Genomic DNA, 22,381 nt, shown 5'->3' on the forward strand with positions numbered 1-22,381 from the left:
ATCTTCGAGTTGGACTCCCTTTGTTATACAGCAACTTCCCACTGGCTATCTAGTTTACAGTTGGTAGTGTATATATGTCTATGTTACTCTCTCCCTTCGTCTCAGCTTCCCCTTCACCCCCCGCCCCCCCAAACCTCGAGTTCGCCAGTCCATTCTCTGTATCTGCGTCCTTGTTCTTGTTTTGTTCTTGTCTTATCCCAGCACAACTCTTTTTTTTTTCTTTTTTTGGGGGGTACACCAAGTTCAGTCATCTGTTTTTATACACATATCCCCGTATTCCCTCCCTCCCTCGACTCCCCCCCCCACCCTCCCTCGAGTCCCCCCCACCCTCCCCATCCCAGTCCCCTAAGGCATCTTCCATCCTCGAGTTGAACTCCCTTTGTTATACAACAACTTCCCACTGGCTATCTATTTAACAGCTGGTACTACAGCACAACTCTTAAACCCTCCAAGGTACCACCAACTTCAAGGTGAGTTCAGCAGCAACTGTAAAATGAGTCAATCAGAAGAAAACTAAAAACAGGAGTGAGACTGAACCACTCATTATTACACTCAGCTCCTCCAGCTGAGCCTTTCACAGTCAACCACCCTGGCTCCAGATGCAGTTGGGGTTGGAGGATTGTGGCTACAGATGACAGAAGGGCAGGCACACGCAGATCTCCTAGCTAGCTGTCTTCACACATCCCTCTGTCAACAGGGACACACTCACGGCCCTTAGCCTGCATATGGCCTGCAGATAGGTCTGTTGGCCCACACAGTATTTCAAATCTGATTTCAATACCATCATTTATAAATCTGAAACTTTCACATTAAACAATCTGCACATCTAAGTTCCCCTCTACAAATCAGAGAACCTGGCAACGCCAGACCCACATTCTGGAATGGCAACAAGTGGAACCTAGGCTCCGCCACCCCGCTCAGCACGCGGCCAGCACCTCCACCACTCCCCCAGTCTCCCCCAGCACCGTAGCCGAGACGGAGTGTCAGCGGCCATTTGCCGTCCTCCACCTGGTCCGCTTCATTCATTCCCATTCCCAGCATGACTCCCACAGGCATCTGAATCGGCAACCCCCTCACGAGGCTCCGGGAAGCGACGTGTCGCTGATCTCAATCACTCGGCCTATCTGAACTTCCTTCTTTCATGTATGTACTCAGGAGAAGGAGCTACTGTCTGTGTCACCCTTCGGTTGCTCTTCAATCTTGTGAGCTGGAATCAATCCATTTCACTACATGTTACCTCACCCTAAATATATACCGTGATACTTTTCTTCACAACTCATTCCGACTCAGACATTTTAACCATTTTAACGAGTTCTTTTCAAAACTGTACTTCACAGTTATAAACAGGAATTGATAGTAAGAGCAGATATCGCACAAATACATTGTTGAACCATTCCTCCAGATTCATTTCAAAACCTCAAGCATTATCCTAAAACAGTACGTTCTGTATCTTTGTCTTTTTTTGTTTACTGAAATAGCCCAAGCACCTAGAGGGTGTTCAATAAATACTTATTGAATAAATGAATAAACTTTCCCAAGGATTATAAATTATCAAAAGCTCATATGCAGACTTTGAATGAACATGTTTAATTATCAACAGGTATATGAAAACTAGTCATTTGCTAACCTAGTTCTATTTGGGTTAACTTACCAAACCATTTTATCTGAGTGACTATGAAAACCAGCAGCAGAGAAGAGACACAGAACCCCACAAGCCTAGGACTCACGACCCATCACACCTTGTTTTGCAACAAAACAGCATCATGCAAACTAGGCAAAATGGATAAACAGAAGGATGAGTCAGTCTGATTCAATTCTCCGTCCCTACAGCCTTTAGTCAGCACCACAATCAACATCATCCCCCCAGTCACGTACAGCAGAATTTTTACAGGCTGCTTACTGAGAAGTATTTATGAAACATTTACGGGTGTTCCAGGAACTTTTTGGGCTAGATGCCCCTTGACTTTCTGAATAAAGTTATGCCCTGCAATACTGTTATACTTCCCATGCCATGATGTTTAGTGGGTCGGGACACAGGAAAAAATGACATTGTTAATTATCTTGAAAACCTGACTGAAGAAAACAGATTGCTGGACTCCCCTGGTGGCACAGTGGTTAAGAAACCGCCTGCCCATGCAGGGGACACGGGCTTGATCCATGGTCTGGGAGGATCCCACATGACGTGGAGCAACGAAGCCCGTGTGCCACAACTACTGAGTCTGTGCTCTACAGCCCGTGAGCCACAACGACGGAAGCCTGCACGCCTAGAGCCCGTGCTCTGCAACAAGAGGAGCCACCGCAATGAGAAGCCCGCGCACTGCAACAGAGCAGCCCCACTCTCCACTAGAGAAAGCCACACACTGCAACGAAGACCCAATGCAGCCAATAAATAAATAAATAAGTTTATTTGAAAAAAGAAAAAGAAAATATATCACTGAGAAACTGAGGCACAGAGAAATAAAGTGATTTCTTGTGGTTACATGGTTATTTACTGGTAGAGCTACAGGAGCATCTCCAGAACTCCCACCACTGCACCACACTGGTTTGATAATAGTCATTTTCAAAATTTATCTGCTAACCAAAATGCAAGCCAATGAATTTTAACCACTCAACAAATGCTGTGATGCGCAAATATATCTTCAAATAGCAGTCTAAATTTTGACCCAGTTCTGGTATATTTATAAACACACCAACAATCAATCTAAAAGGAGTGTGCAATAATGCTAAATATGTATCTTAGCAGGAAGCTACTGTGATATAACATTTCAAGAACTAAAGCTGAAAAAAAAAAAAATAGGTTAGAATTTTCCTTGAACTGAAAGTGGCCTAAGAAGGGGCCTTTGTTTTCCGGAGTATGAGATTTCAATGCCCTCTCACTCTCCCCTTGGCCCTTGGATTGCCTGACTGAAAGGTGGATCATCTACTTCCTTTCTCTTTATATACCATAAAACAGAACTAAAGTTAGAGCTGTTTCACTCAATCACTCAAGTTTCTGAAGAAAATACAAACAAAAGCAACAACAGCTCACTGCTACTGATATGTCTGATGGCCATTCTAAGGAGGAATTTACTGAACTCTTCAGCACCAACAAATTTGAGTATGCCATCCATCGTACACCTATCCCAAGGTAAAACTAAACTAAGAGAGAAATGGTAACAATAACGAGGTTTTTCCACCTTAAATGAATTTGGAACTGTCATAAACTAATATACACTAAAAGTATAAGTGTATATGTTGTTCTCCTCAAATGATCTGAACTGGCCACTTCTGAATTCTTGACTGATCTGAGCAGTCATAAATTGGCTACATTGGTCCATAAAGCTCTATTATTCGAGAAGACCCAAGTTTTAGGCCTGTAAAAGGTCTACTCTCTTGAAGAACCTATTCCAGCCAAGTCTCAGTGTTCTATTACTATGTTGAGGTTTTGTTATTAAGATTCCCATGACCACGTAACCCTGTTATAGTTGCCTGCCTTTGCTTACTCCAATCCATAAAGACAAAAAATACGAAGCCAGGAAAATGCAGACTAGGACAAATAACACACCTTGCTTTTCTCCTATTGACGGTCTTTTTCATAATAGAGCAGGAGAGAGCAAGCATACTTACTTCTTTCAATGTTTAAGTACAATTCTCACCAGAATCTCCAAGAAGGATGTTAAGAGAGAGAGAAACTCAGCCAGAACCAAATAAAACTATGGCACAGTTTTTATACACAGATAGTAATTTTCAGTGATCAGGTTTTTGCACCGAAACATTCTATCTGTCTCCTCATAGCCCAGGCCACTCTGCTTGAAAGCTTTCATCGCAAAGGACATACACACTTTTCCAAAACTCTTCTGTCATAGCGCCTACCACGCATACCTTCATGAACTCGCGTACACATGACAGGTGCACAGTCCGCCAGCTCCCTGATCTGCTCCATATTATTAAACTCTGCAGAAAGCTCCACGTGCAGCGACAGGAGGCCACAGGCAATTAACACTGCAAATGGTAAGCTTTATCATCTTTGCATGACCTTTAAAGGTCAACACAGTTGCCCATTCACATGCATGCAATTATACAGTGACTAGTTCATAGCAGAAAAAATAGACACAAAAAGACAAAAAAAAAAAAAAGCTGAAAAATATTTAGTAAAACAAACCTTGCATTCATCAAAAGCTACGTTGCCCTCTCCAGGCTTTACGTGAAGAGTTGGCTTTACATACCACAAGGAGATGAAAGAGCAAAGAAGACTTGTTGTCTGATTGTCCCCATTTTGTCAAAGCACTACATTCAGCCTACCACCACAACTGCTAAGAAGGCGACATTATCACATTACCCAATCTCTCTGTAAAGAGTTTCCCAAATCTACCGTGTCAAAGGAGCATTACAAACATAACTTTAATTGGATAAGTATGTCGGTGCTACTGCTAGGGGAAAGGGAGATGTACCTTCACTAACGGGCCATTCAGGGGAAATCATAAAATAATTACAGGTACTATGGAGTAATTCAGGAGGCTGAAGGAAGTGGTTAAAAGGACTTTAACATAAGCATGTAAGCTCTGATTCCCTAGTTAATTTCGTACCCCGTATGGATAATTGTGAATAAATGAAATACTCTCCTCAGAGCTTATACATTCATGTCTCTTCTGAGTCCCAAGCAACCTCACAGCCTTGTATTTTTCAGTTGTGATACTAATTAATTGCCTAAATACGTTAGTTTCGCTGATTCCAGTGACTAGGTGGCCCACAGTTACAGCACAGAATGAAACCCAACACACACCTGTGGCAGACACACTGGAAGAGGCTGGGTTTAGGAAATTCAACAAACGTGGAGTATGATATCAATATGTTTCTGAAAATTCTGTAGATGATACCATTTGAAACCAGGACAGTATGCTCTAATGTAATGCACCGCTGTGGAGGCGCACGTGTAATGAAGACAGAATACAGACATATTCACTGTTTAAGATGTGTTGAGACTTCCAGTCATTGTGTCAATAAACACATCCCAGAGCTCCCCTACAGAGAGGACAAAATTGATTTTTTTTTTTGCATTTATAGCCTAATGAATAAAAATATCTCCAAAAGAAAAGCTGAAGAGAAAAAATACTGCCTGCAACAGTGGCTCAGAGTAAAACTCAATTATAAACGACCTTGTTAAACCATGGTTACAGTTGCACCATAGGTCAAATCATGTAAAATAGTGAAAAACTAGGTACCTTTAAAATGTAGACTTTTTGGGTTATTTTAATAACACAAGCCAATTCTGCTTGTGTCCCGGATATTCTCTGGGTATGTTTGTGTATATTATATCACAGATATGTGACATAGGGTGCATACACATGATATCTTAAAAAAAAAAGTAGATTTTTTGAAAGTCGTTCTCTCCCCCTTCGATACAAAAGCAGTATTTTACATGCATCCCATTGAAAGCATATGTACATATGTATGCATGTGCATATACATGTACAGAAGTAGAGATGAGATTCATATTGCAGAGAAAAGTATTTAAATACCACTCTCCACACTCCAATAAAGTCTAACCATTCCTCTTAAAATTTCTAAGAATAAGCAGAAGACAAGAATTGTTAGCTATATTTCATTGACGAGGGCACTGAATCACTGTGCCAAATGAATAGAATCAGATTTTCTAAAAATTATCCAATATATCAGTGGTCAATGACAACGAAAAACCAAAACTAATTTCTAGGTCTCTGTCTGCTAGACCCACCTTTCCATCTCCCCTGTTTCCGACCACTCCAAACCCAAAGCAAAACTGTTCTCTAAGGTAACGCATTATGAGAATATTCCTCCTCTTCCAGTGGTACAATTCCACGTGCTCCAAGTAGTTCAAAATAAACCAGAGAATTTTCCAACAAAATGACAAATGCACCATATTACATGGCACTAAAATCAATGGTTCATAAGCAAGATATAGCATGTGAAATAGTGTGCAGGTATGTGGACCAGATCTGAGGCTGATTCAGCTGGTTTGGGCTTCATAACTACCAGCAGTCTGTGTTAATGCGTCTCTTTGTTTTGATGGAGCCCAACTAATAACAGGTTGATGAATTGCATTTGTAAACATCAGGTATAGATCAAAGGGGACTATGCTAGATGCTTATTTTACTCCAACTTATGGTTTCTCAACTAGAAAACAAACTGCATTGCACAGTAAAGTTCCTTATTTTTACTTGAATCTTCAATGAACAAAACAGCTGCAGAATAATGCGACTTAATGTGGCCTCCCTAATAAAATACTGGAGAAGTAAAAGCAGGGACACTGCACTGTTTGCACTCTGGTCATTTCATCTTCTCAAATATATGAGAAAATGATGACACTTTGGAACATTCTTAGTTTGGCACAAGCATTAGAGAGGCAAATGCCATCAGTTTGCTGCCACAGCTGAATTTCAGTAGAATCTGACAGTACCTTTTATCAGGGCCCATGATTTTTTAAAAAACGCCTGGAAAATGCTGGGGGGGGGCACATCTTACCCTACCTGTATAGGATAACCCATAACTTGCAATTGGTGATAAATCAGCCCTAAAAGGCACCTTCAACATTTCAATATTCAAAATCACTTTGGAAAGGGATCATCATTAAAATACTATATTGAAGATACAGAATCCAGGACCACTAAAACTTTCTGATATTACACAAAATAATTTCCATAAAATCTTCTATCACCCCCTAAGTTTCATCACTTCATAAGTTTTTAAAAAGGAAAAGTGGCCATGTCTATAAACAGATCTTTTTACAGCTGTGTCATCACATTTTATAACTTAGTGGTCGGTAAATACCATAATGCAGTCTCCAAGCAATATGTACCTTTTCTGACATAGATCCATGGGACCTCAATGAATCTTCACTCTCTAATTTGTCACTTAAAAACAGCTAATACTTTTCAGATTCAAAATCACATATACTCAGAAACCTTAGGCTCCTTTTTAGCACAACATGTAGCATTAAAGATGTTTGCTTTCATGTCAAGGTTTTTTGGTTCTTCCTTAAGAGACATATAGCACTATGTATAAATATGTAAATTCAAGCATCCTAAACTACAAAACTGTATTAAAGGCAAGAATCAAGATTTTAGTCTCAAAAAATGCCTAATTTGAATAAAGCAATACATTAAAACTGTTCTGCGTCTTAAAAGTCACTGTCTAAGCATTCAGTTAGCAGTGTGACACTGCTCTCATAGTATATCTATATAATCTATCTATATATAAATAATGCAGTCCAATTTTTTCATTGAAAATTAAGAAAATGAAAATAAAATAAGCTCTGGTACGGTTAGTCATGGCCTTTCAACGGCTACTGATGGCTTTAAAAATTAGGACTCTAAAAAGGTCAATATGCAAACAACTGATCCAGGATGAACAGAGTAAAGTAGGAAAAGAGAAGATTAAATGTGTCTGATCATTTTTAAGGATCTTAGGTGTCAAAGCTGAAATTGTAGAAGATTCACCAGTCTCAGAGTACACGTGCGAATATGGAAAGGTGGGAATAAATACAAATAATCTTAATGCCCTGGTTTTTTTAGGGCTTTAGAAGTGTTTTCAGTCTCCTTTGCTAGTTATTGCCATTTAGCACGCTACACAGAAATCTTAAATTACTCATTTGTCTTCACTTACATTGCCTACTAGAGCAGTTTTAAAGTGTTCATTGATAACAGTCTGAATGTTGATGTCTCAAACCATCTGATAGCTGGGGAAGGCAGCAACCAGGTTCTTACCATGCGGTCAACGGTCATTAAAATTCATCCTGTCATGAGTAAAAGACCCTTACCCACGAACTGCTTTGGGGGTACTTTTCAGAGCAAAGGGTGAATACAGGTTTGTTCGGTTTTGTTTTTTCAAGAAGGTTGTTTGCAAAATTCAAGAAGGTATGCAACACTCACAAAAAAGATATTCTCTTTCCTGTCTGATTACCGCAAGCCAACACACCCAGCAGCAGGTGAAGAGAGGCGAGCTGGCCGCTGTAGTGACTGCACCTGCGATTCCACACGCTTCAGGCAACGGCTGAACACTCGCTCGGGACGAGCGTCTGTTCTACCCGGGGAAAGCGTCGCGTCCACCCGGGGCTCTGCAAGCACCCACAGCTCGTGCTTTTCAAGCGGGGACTAGACAGCTCAGCCTGCAGTCCTAGCAGAAACGGCATGGATCTCAAACTTCCCTGCACAAAGGCCGTTTCTGGAAATGACACGCTCCCCACGGACAAGTGGAGACCATGGTCTAAAGCAAACGCCTCTTGGTGGACCCCGGCCTCTCGGAACACAAGGCGGAAGGCAGAGGAGAGCGGTGGGGCAGAAAACCCGCGTACTGTTAGCAAGACTCCGGGGCACCTACCCCGAAAGGAAGGAAGGAAAACCGGCAGTTTCCCGAAGCCGTCCCCACAGCTCCCCTGCAGCCTCCTTTACCCTCGCTTCATCTCCCGCAGCGGCGGAGCGTCCGGTACCACAGCCACACAAGCCTTCGCGCAGAGGCGGCTCCGGAACTTACCGAGACGCGTCTTCACGAAAACAGTTCGAGGGGGAGAGGTGAGGGGCCTCCCCGAAACACCCCCCTCCGCAGGCGCGCCTGAGCATTCCCGGGGCGACGGCGGGCAGCACGCGCGGACTTCAGGAGGGCGAGCCGACCCCCCGCGGACCCTCCCCGCACCGCGAGCCCAACTTCTCCTCCGGAGCCCAGGCTGCTCACCGACCGCCGCCGCTTCGGCCGAGGCGTCGCCTCCACCGCGACGCCGGCCGCGTCGGGAGGCGCGGGGCAGCGCGGGGAGGGCGGGCACGGCGCCCGGACGCCCGCCGCCGCCCCTCTGCGCCCGCCGCCGCCCCGGCCCCGGCCGCCCCGCCCGCCCCCGCCGCCCCGCGCCTACCTGCAGCCCGGCGTCCCGGGGGCGCCGACGCCCGGCGACGCTCCGGCAGCTCCCGCGGGCCCGCGCCGGCCCTAGCGCGCGCGCATCGCTGCCGAGGCGCCGGCCCGCCGCCCCCGGCCCGGGGCGCAGGGGAGCCGAGTCCGGCGGGGCGCGCGTGCCCCTCCGACGGCGCGGGGCGCAGCCCGGGGTCGCCCGGCAGCGGGGGCGAGGCGCGTGCGGCAGCCCCGGCTCGCTGCTGCGCCCGCGGCCCGCGAGTCGGCACGAAGCGAAGGCTGGCGCGCGGGGAGAGCCGACGTCCCGCAGCCCTGGCTGCGCGCGGGCTGGCCGGGCGCTCCGAGAGGCGGGCGGCGGCCTGGCAGGCTCAGCGCCGCTGCCCCATCTCCCGCCGGCTCGCCGCCAGCGCCGCGCGGAGGCGTCTCCTCCCGCCACGCGTCGTCGGCGCTGCTCGCACAGCCGCGCGCGCGCCCGCCGCCGCCGCCGCCGCGCCCCCGCCCCCCGCCGCCCCTGAGGAGAGGCGGGGGCGCCCCGCCGTCGCCTCGGGAGGGGGCCCGCCGCGCGCGCGCGTCCGGCCGCCGGGGCGCCGCGGGGCGGGGGTGAGGGGCCCGGGCGCGGGGTCTGCCCCGCGGGGCGCCCGTCCCCTCCAGCAGGCGGGTCCCGGCGCGCGCCCGCCCGCAGACTCGGCGCCGGGCCCCTCGGCAGCGGCCCCGGGCGCCCCGGGCCGGGAGCGGGGGAGACCGCCGGCCCCGGGAGGGGCGGGAGGGCCGGGCAGACGGGCCGCGCCGCCGGGAGGCGCGCGGGGCCCCCTGTAGGGAGTCCCCGCGGGGTCCCGTCCCCCGTGCCGCCCGGCCCGGAGGCCCGGGGCGTCCGCCTGCCCGCACAGCGCGGCGAGAGCGCGGCGAGAGCAGGAGGGCGCGGGGGCGGGCTGGGCGGCGGGGTCCTCGCGCTCCCGCCCGGCAGCCGCCTGCGAGCGCGGGCCGCGGGGAGACGGCGGCGGCGGCGGCGGCGGCGGCGGCGCAAAAGCTGGGCTGTGTCTCCCTCTAGCGGCGGGCCCGGGCGGCAGGCGGACGCCAGCGTCCCCGCCGGGGAGAGACGGACAGAGGGAGGGAGAGCGCGGGGCGCCAGCGCCGGCCTCTGACGGGCCCCCCGCGCGGCTGCGCGCCACAGGCCCGTGTCCGCGGAGTCCTCGCTCGAGGGCCCCGCGCCACCCACGCAGGTGGAGCCGCCAGGCGCCGGACGGGCGTGTGCTCGCGGGTCCGGCCGGTTCGGTTCGGGCGCTGAGCGCGGCCGCGCGCACACGAGCCCGAGCGAGGGGTCTTGCCGGGCCCGCTCCCATCCCGTCCGGCCGCGAGCGGAGCCTCCATCGCGTGCCTGGAGGCCTCTGCGCACGCGGACCCGCGGTGACGATGGACGGAGGGGAAGAGAAGGCCTCTGCAGAGAAGACGCGGGCACCCCTGCGGCCCGCAGCCTAGGCCCCCCCGGGGGCTCGCTCGGGGGCCGGTCCTCCACCTCACACCTCCTCACACCTCACACCTCCTCACACCTCACACCTCCTCACACCTCCTCACACCTCACACCTCCTCACACCTCACACCTCCTCACACCTCCTCACACCTCACACCTCCTCACACCTCCTCACACCTCACACCTCCTCACACCTCCTCACACCTCACACCTCCTCACACCTCACACCTCCTCACACCTCCTCACACCTCACACCTCCTCACACCTCCTCACACCTCACACCTCCTCACACCTCAGGGGCCGGTCCTGCCACCTCACACCTCCTCACACCTCAGGGGCCGGTCCTCCCACCTCACACCTCCTCCCACCTCACACCTCCTCACACCTCACACCTCCTCACACCTCGGGGGCCGGTCCTCACACCTCCTCACACTTCACACCTCCTCACACCTCACACCTCCTCACACCTCCTCACACCTCCTCACACCTCACACCTCCTCACACCTCGGGGGCCGGTCCTCACACCTCCTCACACCTCAGGGGCCGGTCCTCCCACCTCACACCTCCTCACACCTCACACCTCCTCACACCTCACACCTCCTCACACCTCCTCACACCTCGGGGGCCGGTCCTCCCACCTCGCACCTCCTCACACCTCACACCTCCTCACACCTCCTCACACCTCAGGGGCCGGTCCTCCCACCTCACACCTCCTCACACCTCACACCTCCTCACACCTCCTCACACCTCGGGGGCCGGTCCTCACACCTCCTCACACTTCACACCTCCTCACACCTCAGGGGCCGGTCCTCCCACCTCACACCTCCTCACACCTCACACCTCCTCACACCTCCGGGGCCGGTCCTCACACCTCACACCTCCTCACACCTCCTCACACCTCGGGGGCCGGTCCTCACACCTCACACCTCCTCACACCTCCTCACACCTCGGGGGCGGGTCCTCACACCTCACACCTCCTCACACATCAGGTCCGGTCCTCACACCTCCTGCGGAACCAGCTGCTGCCGAGGGGACGAACGCCCCCCCCCCCCGGCAGAGCTCTGGGCCGCTGTGGCCCTGACACCCCGAAGCCCCGGGCAGACGGCGTGTCGCGTGTGCTCTTCCTCGGCTGAGAAGTAAAAGTGATGCTAGTTACCGCGTGCACAGAGCTGTGCGCCACAGGGTTGCTTTTCAGCGATCGTACCTTGACATGGTGTGTAATTCACACAGGTTTTGTATCTAAAGGGCTTCCAGTGATTTTACTAGGTCGGGGTGCTGGTTTCAGTAAGAAGTAGCAGCGCAGAACCAGAGTTGGGTCCACCTGCCCTCGCCCAGTGAAGCCAATCTGCCAACATCAGATGTGCTGAGGCAAAGTGCAGTGTTTATTGCAGGCGCCAGACAAGGAGTTCGTGTTCGCTGAGCATCCGTTGCTGTCACGCCTCGTGTGGAGCCGACAATAAATATTGCACTTCCCTTCACCAAAACCTGGTGTCATAGACTGGCTTTACTGCAACAGGGCAAGGGGACCCAAGTTTGGTTCAGTAACAATACTGTCACAGATCTTATAATGTTTTGTTACTTCAGTCAAGTTCAAACTATGTTCTATCTGTAACTTTAATATTTAGATTTTATGAACTATATGAAATTTTCATTTCAAAATATTTCTATATGATAGAACAAACTAGTGAATATAACAAAAAAGAAGCAGACTCACAGATATAGAGGACAAACTAGTGGTTATCAGTGGCGGGGGTGGGGGGAAGCAAAGCACAAACTACTGGGTGTAAGATAGGTTCAAGGATGTATTGTACAACACCAGGAATACAGCCAATATTTTGTAATAACTGTAAATGAAAAGTAACCTTCAAAATTCTATAAAAGACTTTAGAAATAAATTAGTGCATTCCTATACACTAACAACAAAAATTCGCAAAGAGGAATTAAGGAAACACTCCCATTTACCACTGCAACAAAAAGAATAAAATACCTAGGAATAAACCGACCTAAGGAGGCAAAAGACATTTATGCAGAAAACTATAAGACACTGATGAAAGAAATCAAAGATGATACAAACAGATGGAGAGATATACCATGTTCTTGGATTGGAAGAATCAATAGTGTGAAAATGACTATACTACCCAAAACAATCTACAGATTCAATGCAATCCCTATCAAATTACCAAGCGGCATTTTCACAGAACTAGAACAAAAAATTATACACTTTATATGCAAACACAAAAGACCCCAGACAGCCAAACCAATCTTGAGAAGGAAAAGTGAAGCTGGAGGAATCGGGCTCCCTGACATCAGACTATACTACAATGCTACGGTAATCAAGACAGTATGGTACTGGCACAAAAACAGAAATATAGGTCAATGAAACAGGATAGAAAGCCCAGAGATAAACCCATGTATATATGGTCACCTTATCTTCGACAAAGGAGGCAAGGATATACAATGGAGAAAAGAGAGCCTCTTCAATAAGTGGTGCTGGGGAAAGTGGACAGCTACATGTAAAAGAAAAGAAATTAGAACACTCCCTAACACCACACACAAAATAAACTCAGAATGGATTAAAGACCTAAATGTAAGGCCAGACACTATAAAACTGTTAGAGGAAAACATAGGCAGAACACTCTGACACTAATCACAGCAAGATCCTTTTTGACCCACCTTCTAGAGTAATGGAAATAAAAACAAAAATAAACAAATGGGACCTAATGAAACAAAAGTTTTTGCACAGCAAAGGAAACTGTAAGACAAAAAGAAAACCCTAAGAATGGGGGAAAATATTTGCAAATGAAGCAACCAACAAAGTCTTACTCTCCAAAACACACAAGCAGCTCATGAAGCTCAATATAAAAAAAAACAAACAACCCCACCCAAAAATGGGCATAAGACCTAAATAGACATTTCTCCAAAGATGACATACAGATGGCCAACAAACACATGAAAAGATGCTCAACATCACTAATCGCTAGAGAAATGAAAATCAAAACCACAATGAGGTATCACCTCACACTGGTCAGAATGGCCATCATCAAAAAATCTAGAAACAATAAATTCTGGAGAGGGTGGGGAGAAAAGGGAACCCTCCTGTACTGTTGGTGGGAATGTAAGCTGGTACAGCCACTAAGGAAAACAGTATGGAGGTTCCTTAAAAAACTAAAAATAGAACTACTATATGACCCAGCAATCCCACTCCTGGGCATATGCCCTGAGAAAACCATAATCCAAAAAGAAACATGTACCGTAATGTTTATTGCAGCACTATTTACAAGAGCCAGGACATGGAAGCAACCTAAATGCCCATCAACAGATGAATGGATAAAGAGGATGTGGCACATATATACAATGGAATATTACTCAGCCATAAAAAGGAACGAAATTGAGTTATTTGTAGTGAGGTGGATAGACCTAGAATCTGTCATACAGAGCGATGTAAGCCAAAAAGAGAAAAACAAATACCATATGCTAACTCATATATATGGAATCTAAAAAAAAATGGTACTGATGAACCCAGTGACAGGGCAAGAATAGAGACACAGATGTAGAGATTGAACTTGAGGACACAGTGGGGTGGGGGAAGGGGAAGATGGGATGAAGTGAAAGAGTAGCATTGACATATATACACTACAAAATGTAAAATAGATAGCTAGTGGGAAGCTGCTGCATAACACAGGGAGATCAACTCAATGATTGGTGAAGACCTAGAGGAGTGGGATAGGGAGGGTGGGAGGGAGGCTCAGGAGGGAGGGGATATGGGGATATATGTATAAATACAGCTGATTTACTTTGTTGTACAGTGGAAACTGGCACAACAGTGTAAAGCAATTATACTCCAATAAAGATCTGAAAAAAAATTGTATAAAAGATTTTTTTAATAAATTAAAAATAAATAATAAAAATAATAAAACAAAAAAATTCTGCATGTTTAAAAATTATAAAAAATGTATTCAAGTTTTTATTAAACTCTTTCCCATTTCCATTTACTCTGAATTTTTGAAGTAGTCATGTTTTAATTTGATAATCTAATTTAGTATGGGCTTAAAGAAAGAAAAGAATTTATAAGAAATAGCTTAGACTAATTGAAGTCATTTAAAACAAGGAGCCAAAACTAAGTCGCGTAGTTTTATTATTTTAGGTAATTGTACTATAGTAGATTTGAATCAGTCAAGCACATGGCAATCACTTGAGGTACCCCCACCTGTTCCCTTTCAAAAGATTCATGTCATATGGTCAAAGATTTTTGTTTCATTCCTCTTCCTGTTACTGAAAGTGGGGTCTGGCTGCTCACCACTCAAAAGCCAACAGAGGCGGGCTTCCTAGGTGGTGCAGTGGTTAAGAATCCACCTGCCAATGCAGGGGACACGGGTTCGATCCCTGCTCCAGGAAGATCCCACATGCTGCGGAGCAACGAAGCCCGTGCACCACAACGACTGAGCCCATGTGCTGCAACTACGGAAGCCCACACGCCTAGCGCCTGTGCTCCGCAACAAGAGAAGACACGGCAATGAGGAGCCCGTGCACCACAACGAAGTGTAGTCCTCCCTCACTGCAACTAAAGAAAAAGAAAGCCCATGCACAGCAACAAAGACCCAACACAGCCAATTAAAAAAAAAAAACCCAACAGAGGCAAGCTGGTAGAAAGGAAAACTTGCTTTATTTCAGAGGCCAACAACCCGTGGGGGGCGGGGGTTGCGGGCAGACTCCTGTCCCAAGGCCGACTCCCCTCCCACCGATGATCAGAGGCAAGAGCTTTGACAGGTGAAGGGAGGGGGCTACGTGCAGAAAGAGCACCGTCAGCTCGGACAGCCACCTTGAAATTGGTGATGTGGTTGGCTGACCAGCATCATCTTGATCGTTTTAAGTACAGTTAATCTTCAGTTCCAGGGTCGGTTTGTTCTCATCTTCTTGAGGCCAATTCTTGGAACTGTGGCAGCTTATGTGATGGCTACAGTCTGGGCATCACGCAGTTAACTTCTTCCGCCTGGGGCGGGGGTGGTTGCCGTCTCTACAAGACAGCTCACAGGATGTGGCTCAGATTTTTATCCATAACCCTTGAGGAGGAACTAAAGGTCCTTCCTTATGATTAATGACTAAACGATTATTATTTGGTCTCCTTTGCCTGTTTTCCTCCGTTTCTGCATTTTCTCACGTCTCTCATTAAACTTATTGTTTGGCTAAAGTTTTCCCACAGACAAAAGGCAGGCGGAGGACATGGGGGGCGAAAGACGGTAGGGTCCTGCTCTGTTTCATTACCCAGCAACGTATGTCCCCAGGGAGCAAAGTGTGCATTTTAAAACACCTGGCACTGTTTCATGGCCCATCTTACAGTAATTCTCAGTCTGCTATGTTGAGTAGTAGGATGGAATCCAAGCAGGAGTGGCTGGAAATCTGGACTCTGCGCTGGAATAGCATTTACAAAGTAACTTTAGAACATTGGCCTTCCTTTCTTATAAGAAATATAAACTATATTTTATAATCCTTCTAGCTTCTAATTCAGATGCTGTGACTATAGGAAAATCCATCATTTTATCATATTGTTAAATTTTTATTTTTATTGTTAAAATATATGACATGTCATCTTTATTTTCTTAACTAAACCCATTGTTTTTATAAAAATGTAGAAAAAAGTTCATAAAGAGAACAAATGTATAAATTAATGACAAAATATAATGGAATTTCTTATCCAAAGTCATACGATACTGAAATTCTGTAATAACATTTGTACTTTTTGTAAATATCCAGATAATTTCTAGCGATTATTAGATCAAGGTATTCCTATTTCCAGCACCTCCTAGACTTTGAAATCAAATATTTTGTTTTCCCTCCAAAAAAAAATAAAATGGCAAATACCTCCCTAATTTAATAGAAATCTTGAGATGATACTTCTTATTGCCTGTTTATGTAAACTGCCTGCCTCCTCCCATATAAGCAGTAAAAAATAATTGCTTGGAATGCAGGACTTCACTGATAGTAACTGCACGCATAGCTCTTCAAGTTCCGAGGGCTCACTGAAACATCACTTTAGGGCACTTCAGGCTTTCTGCTAGAGGCTTTCTATATTATCTCAAACCAGATGGATCTATCTGAATCCAAAACCCAGTTTTTGATATGGTTTTGGCTTTGATATTTTTTTTACCCTCCCCAGAACCACCACTAAAATAGCCTATCTTCTATATTACAGGGAAATACAAATCATTTGGACCTGGATATGCAAAAAATGTAGCCAAAGAATGTGGGTCCATTAATAAGAATAGAAAGAAGTTACTCACGGGAAAGAGAGAAGGAAAATTAGCACCAGCTCCCTTCAATACTCAGCCAGGGTCTAGGATATTAACACAAATGAACAAAAAGATTCTGATTCCCAGTGTGTAGGAGCACCTCTCCTCCCAGGAGAGGAGCACCGCCCACTCCTCCTCGTCTCCTCTTGTTTTGTTCACTTGGCGCTAACCACCTCACTCTATTCGCATCTCTCTCAGTGACGTCTCCCTCACTCACTTTTGTTCTCATGTAATCAGGTAAACAGAAGGCAGCACGTAATCCATGTCACATGACCTAAGGTGGCATGTGTACGTCGTTAAGTTTTGGAATCCCCATCACCTAGCATGGTACCTAACACACAATAAATACTCTATAAATACATTATGGTCAGTCATCAGGAAACCAAACAGGTCCAGTGAGCATACTGAAACCACAGTGATAAACCAGGAGAATCACTCCGCAGAGCAGTACGAGAAAGTCTGAGGCAGGAAAACTGCCCTATTCGGAAGAGGGAGGCAAATGGAATAAACCACCCCAAAACGTAGTGGTTTAAAGAACAAGCATTTATTTAGTTCACATTTCTGTGTGCTTGGCATTTTGGGTTGAGCTCAGCTAGTCAGCTGGGCAGTTCGTCTGAACTCAGCTGGGCTTACTCTTGTAAGCTCTGCCGGCACCACAGTGCCTCCCTATAAGCGGACTGTAAGCTGCAGTATTTGAAAGTAACTAAGCTGTGTGTCCCTTATCACCTAACTGGCTACACTAGCTGTTTAACACGGTGGCAGTCCCAGGCTTCCAAGAGCGGCAACAGGCGAAGCCTCAGTAGCCGAGCAGTTTCCAGGTCTCTGCTCATGTTGTGTTTGCTAGAGTCACCTGGGCTAAGCAGTCCACCAGGCCAGCCCAGATTCGAGCGGTGAGGAAAGACTTCATCTCTTAATGGGCAGAGCTACAAAAACACATTAAAGAACCTGTTACAGGGGGCAAAAAGTATTTGTTTTCATTTTTGCAATCTAGTACGATAGCTATCCCAGAAAGCTAGTATCTTGCAAAGTAGCTTAATCCACCAGGTGTTTTGTGGACTGACCTGTGCACACAAGCGTATTCCCAATATAGATTAAAGGACACCTGTCTTGGGTAAGAACAAGAAGTTTGTCCTGATTATTCGGTCCCTGAACTGTTCCCATTATTAATTTAAAAGATACAGTCCATCCAACAGCTTTCACCAATACGATGGAACGTGTGTCTGTAATTCTTTGTCTCACTAGAAAGCACAAATTTCCCAAGATTTAATATATACTTTCCACATTAGCCACTGAATTAATCTCAAGGCTTTAATTCACAATTCAGATTTATCAACAGTATTACAAAAATCTGATTTGTTAAGTTAGAAATCACTAGCAACTTTTACATGATAGTGATTAGGCCATCTTTGGCACATGGACTTGACAGCATCTATTTTGGTTATTTAGAAACTTTGTTTACTTACCGATTTTTTTTTACCATACTCTGAAGAATTGAGATGAGTAATACCTGTTAAATGGCTTCCCAAATGGACTTGATTGAAACCATTGGCACCACCACACAGCATCTGTAAACAATCTCTACCTGGTTTGTGGGAAGACATTCTGGAACCTTTCTGAAACATTGAAAATGTTGAAGTATGTGGGCCGAGCGATGGGATTCAGAATGTCCTGCTTGAGCAGTGGAGGAGCTGAGGGTGCGGGGCGTGGAGACTAATATCACCCTGTTTGGTCCTGAGGGATGGCTGGTTAGCCAAAGACGGGTAAGATTCCTCAGAGGAGGAACAACCTAAGACAGGCACAGCCGCAGAGGGGCCAACAGGGGTGGTGCATAGAACCTTCCTTATATCACCGTGTTTGGCCCTGGAGGATGACTGGTTAGCCAGAGACGGGTAAGATTCCTCAAGGGAGGAACAACCTAAGACAGGCACAGTCGCAGAGGGGCCAACACGGGTGGGGCACAGACCCCCAATATCTGAGAGAGGTCTCCTGCCCCCAGGGCTGTTTTGCTCTCCACCCCCAGCTCAAATCCACACCTGCTCAACTCAGACCCAGGAAGTAAACAAAGATAATTGCCTCAATCATGTGAGGCCTTTGACTGTTTATGAGTGTAACCTGAGAATGTTAGCCCACGAACTCAATAAAAGCAGCCTGGGATGAGTCAGCGGGGCTCTTGATCCGAGAGGTCTTGAGCCCCCAGGTCCCACTTTTCTCTTCAGTCTGTGTCTGTGTCTTCTTCAAGCTTGCGGCACCCGTCACTCACCTCAAGTCGCCGAGCTGGTCTCGGCACTGGTTAACTCCAACTCTTTCACTAAGGCTCACGACAAGGGTTATCCCCTCTAGAAAATCATCTGTAATTCCCTTAATCCACTATATTAATTGTTTCGCCTGTGTGCTCCCAAACACCTGATAGTTCTCTCTGTCTTAACACTTATCACATTGTGTTGTAATTGAGTCATTTTTAACAGATTATCCTACATTAGACTATATGCCTCTTGAAGGTACACAGTCATGTTCATCCTTGTTTCATCTACCAGAATTACATACATCATGAATGGATGAGCAACTAGTATATCTCAATTCACAAGACTGTGGAACAATGTATGGTCACATTTATTTTAGTATCCCATAATAATGACTTTGGGCCTCCATCTTGCTGATCACAGGGATTACAGTCGTCTAGATCCTAGAGTCCCAGGTGACTTCTGGCAATCTTGAAGAATGCTGACGTGGTTTATAAAATTAGCCTTCTTTATGACTGCACCCGCACACACTAGAGACAGGCGCTCAGAGGCACTCCTTAAGGTCTGTCTCGTCCTGCTGACCTCCAGAGTCCCACCTGCTTGTTTCTATTTCCTACATTCAGCTGCTTCTATGCACATTTTAGCATTAAGCCCCACTTTAGAATAGTAACTGAAGTTCAATTTGCTCCAACAGCTGAGCTCCAGTGGTTCCTAGAGTACAGGGAAACTTTCACTTCTCCACAATGTTACACTCAGTCCAAGATCAAAGAAAAATAGCCCTAGACTCTAGAAGACCCATATCTTGGTGAGCAACTTGTTTAAATTACAAGCACGTAAACATTTTCCCCAAGATGTGCCCACACTGCCAGAGCAGCTAGGTAAGAAAGAGACCTGGTATTGGCTTCATGCTGCACCCAATATAAGCCCTTCCCTGGGACAGCCTAGATACTGGTGTTGAGCCCAGGTCTTGAGCGTCTACACATCCTCATTCCTTGTGAACCTGAGACCAGCTACAGGGAAGGATGGGATGAGATGGGCAGTCTTGGTCTCACTCCTTAGTCAGATGCTTGCTGAGTTGCAGAGACGAGGGTAAAAAAGAGCTCTTAGGAGAATCTAACATTTGTTTCCCAGTAGTCTGGGGGAAAATGTGAAAATAGAGAAAAGTGCCTGCTCCTTGTCTGAAAGATCTAAAGGTGGGAGGCTAGCTGAAGTGACCCTCCTAAAAAAAGAGGGTAATCTGATAGTCAAGGGGCAAATCTGCCGTTTCATGGGCCAAAGACATATTAGTTCCACAGACCGAGTGGGGGGTCACAAAAGGTAGTCGCCTGAGACGTCAAAAGTAATGGAAGAAAAATAAAACTATTTATTGATTGCACTTAATTCGTACCCATTCTATTTATTTATGGGCTGAACAAGGATTCTATGAATATTGGCTTTGGGGGCATGTTAGTTCTGTAGTATAAGGTAGTAAGAAACTATTTACAGATACCACTTGCTAGTAGAAAGAAGCTATTAATATAATGGTAGGCTGAGATCTCATGATTTCTAGAACTAAGTAGGAAGTAAGTGGCTATAAACTCATTTTGAACAGCGAGCATGCGGTGAGGATTAGGCAGAGACTGACAAACTCCGGATCTCTGAGAAATCAAAGGTCCACGTAAGGAATACACCCATCTCAGCAGGATGGCTTAGACAGCAGGGTATCAGGATTAAGAACATTGTCTTGCTAATCTGCTCCGCACCTTCATCAGAAATTAAAATCTCCATTGGTTTGAGGTAGGAAGTCCAGGGTCTTTAACAACTTTACCTCATTTAAGTCATTGGCTGTCTTCATGCATTAGATTTTCGTTAAGTTACCAAGAGTTGGTCATCCTCCAGTCTCTACCTGAGGTGTGATACACAGCCTCCTGCCAGCACTACCAGCTCCAGACTATCTGTCTCTGGATTTTATCATGTGTGCAGTAATCACAGATAATCAATGTTTCTTCTAATCTTCATTCTTGCTCCTAGTTTATTGGATTAACTAGATTGCTTTTGGCCTCTCATTCCCTTTTTGCCCTCTTTCCTCCCCCACTTCCCCACTGCAAGCTTGTGGAAGCAGACAGACTCTCACTTTATCAGGGAACCAAAACTTACACACAGCAAGGTACATTCTGAAGGTACAAACCAAGATGAAAGTCAGTTTCAGGACCATGCTCAAGAACCTGGTCTTCCTCGTCTTTAGCTCAAAGTCCCACTTCCCTGTATTATTTCCCAGCTAGGTGTTAATAATCCGTAGTTTATCCACAGAATGTGGCGAAGCATGGGGGGAAGGAGAGAGAAACCCACTGCACTAATTGACCACGCATCAAAGATTACTTTCCATGGACGCTAAGTAGAGGACAAGGTTTACAAGGTTTTACTCAGAAATGGGAAAGAAAGAAAACTAACACATTTCTTTCTTCGCGTAATAGCTCTATAAAACAGATAGTATCTCATTTTATGACTTAAAAATGAAGGCTCAGAGATTAAGTAAATTGCCCAACAATTCCGTTAAAAAGTGAGAGCAGCCAGAATTACAATTAGATCTGACTCAAGAGCATAAATAAGAACTCATGTCTCCTAGTTCTGTCTCGTTCTTTCCACTCTACATATTGTTCTGATTTAATTATTTCTGGAAAGCTCAAGCTCAAACCCTGAAGTTCCTCCATTCAAACTCTCTTTGGATTTCTGTACAAAATCTTCTCCTATTTTTAGTATAATATAAAATGATTTCTGTCATCCAATATGATCAAAATATTGCCTGTGAAGAGTTTCAAGAAACTTCTCCATGTATTTCAGCCACCCAGTGTCAAAACAGAGCAACTGCACGCAGGTGCTGACGTTTCTGCAGACAGGCATGAGAGTACACACTGTCTGCTTTACAGCAACAAAAATAAATCATGACAGAGGCGCTGCAGTCTTTCAATGGTAAAGCTTGTACGTTTAGAAGATGCTCCCACAACAGAAAGAAGCGTGTGAACATGAGAAGCCAAATTTTTTTAAATGACGAATTTAAATAATGTAAGTGAAGATGTGCCTGTTCCAAATCCTAGAAGAAACAGAGTAAAAGGAAATGAGATAATAAAGTTTAATCGTATGTAAAGAAGCAGTCAAAACTAAGAGAAGATAAATTCAGTTTTTTAACACATTTTAATGTACTTTAACGTACAGGTTAATTAGACAGTGTAATGAGCCATGAAAAGAATTAGTGGAATTGCCAATATTGGAGGTAGTCAACGAAACCTCCAGCTAGACAACTGATGGGAAACCTATAGAGATCAAGTTCCCTCAAGCTGTAATGACAAATGCAAGGAAACAACAAGCAGCGAGATCTCTATTAAGACTCACATCAGAGCAACACCATCATCCAAGTGGATTTACTACACACAGCACCTGCCCTTTCAAGAAAGTCTAAAAGAGCAAAATGATGACATCGCCACAAATGAAGCTATTAACTCCTGAATCCAACTACATGAACGGCAAAGAGGAATGAATATTAGAGATGGGGCTTA

At 46.1% G+C, this 22,381-nt stretch overlaps 1 protein-coding gene across 1 annotated transcript in view; it reads right to left on the bottom strand.

Annotated features, from left to right (window-relative positions):
* Positions 1 to 8,956, bottom strand: part of TAFA2 (TAFA chemokine like family member 2) — a 437,366-nt gene extending 428,410 nt beyond the window's left edge. The window contains exon 1 of the mRNA XM_057704113.1: positions 8,861 to 8,956. The gene's annotated coding sequence lies outside the window, so the exon portion shown is untranslated. The remainder of the gene's footprint in view (positions 1 to 8,860) is intronic.
* Positions 8,957 to 22,381: the final 13,425 nt, after the last annotated feature.

Source organism: Hippopotamus amphibius, chromosome 12 (genome assembly GCF_030028045.1).
Source record: "Hippopotamus amphibius kiboko isolate mHipAmp2 chromosome 12, mHipAmp2.hap2, whole genome shotgun sequence".
Taxonomy (NCBI): domain Eukaryota; kingdom Metazoa; phylum Chordata; class Mammalia; order Artiodactyla; family Hippopotamidae; genus Hippopotamus; species Hippopotamus amphibius.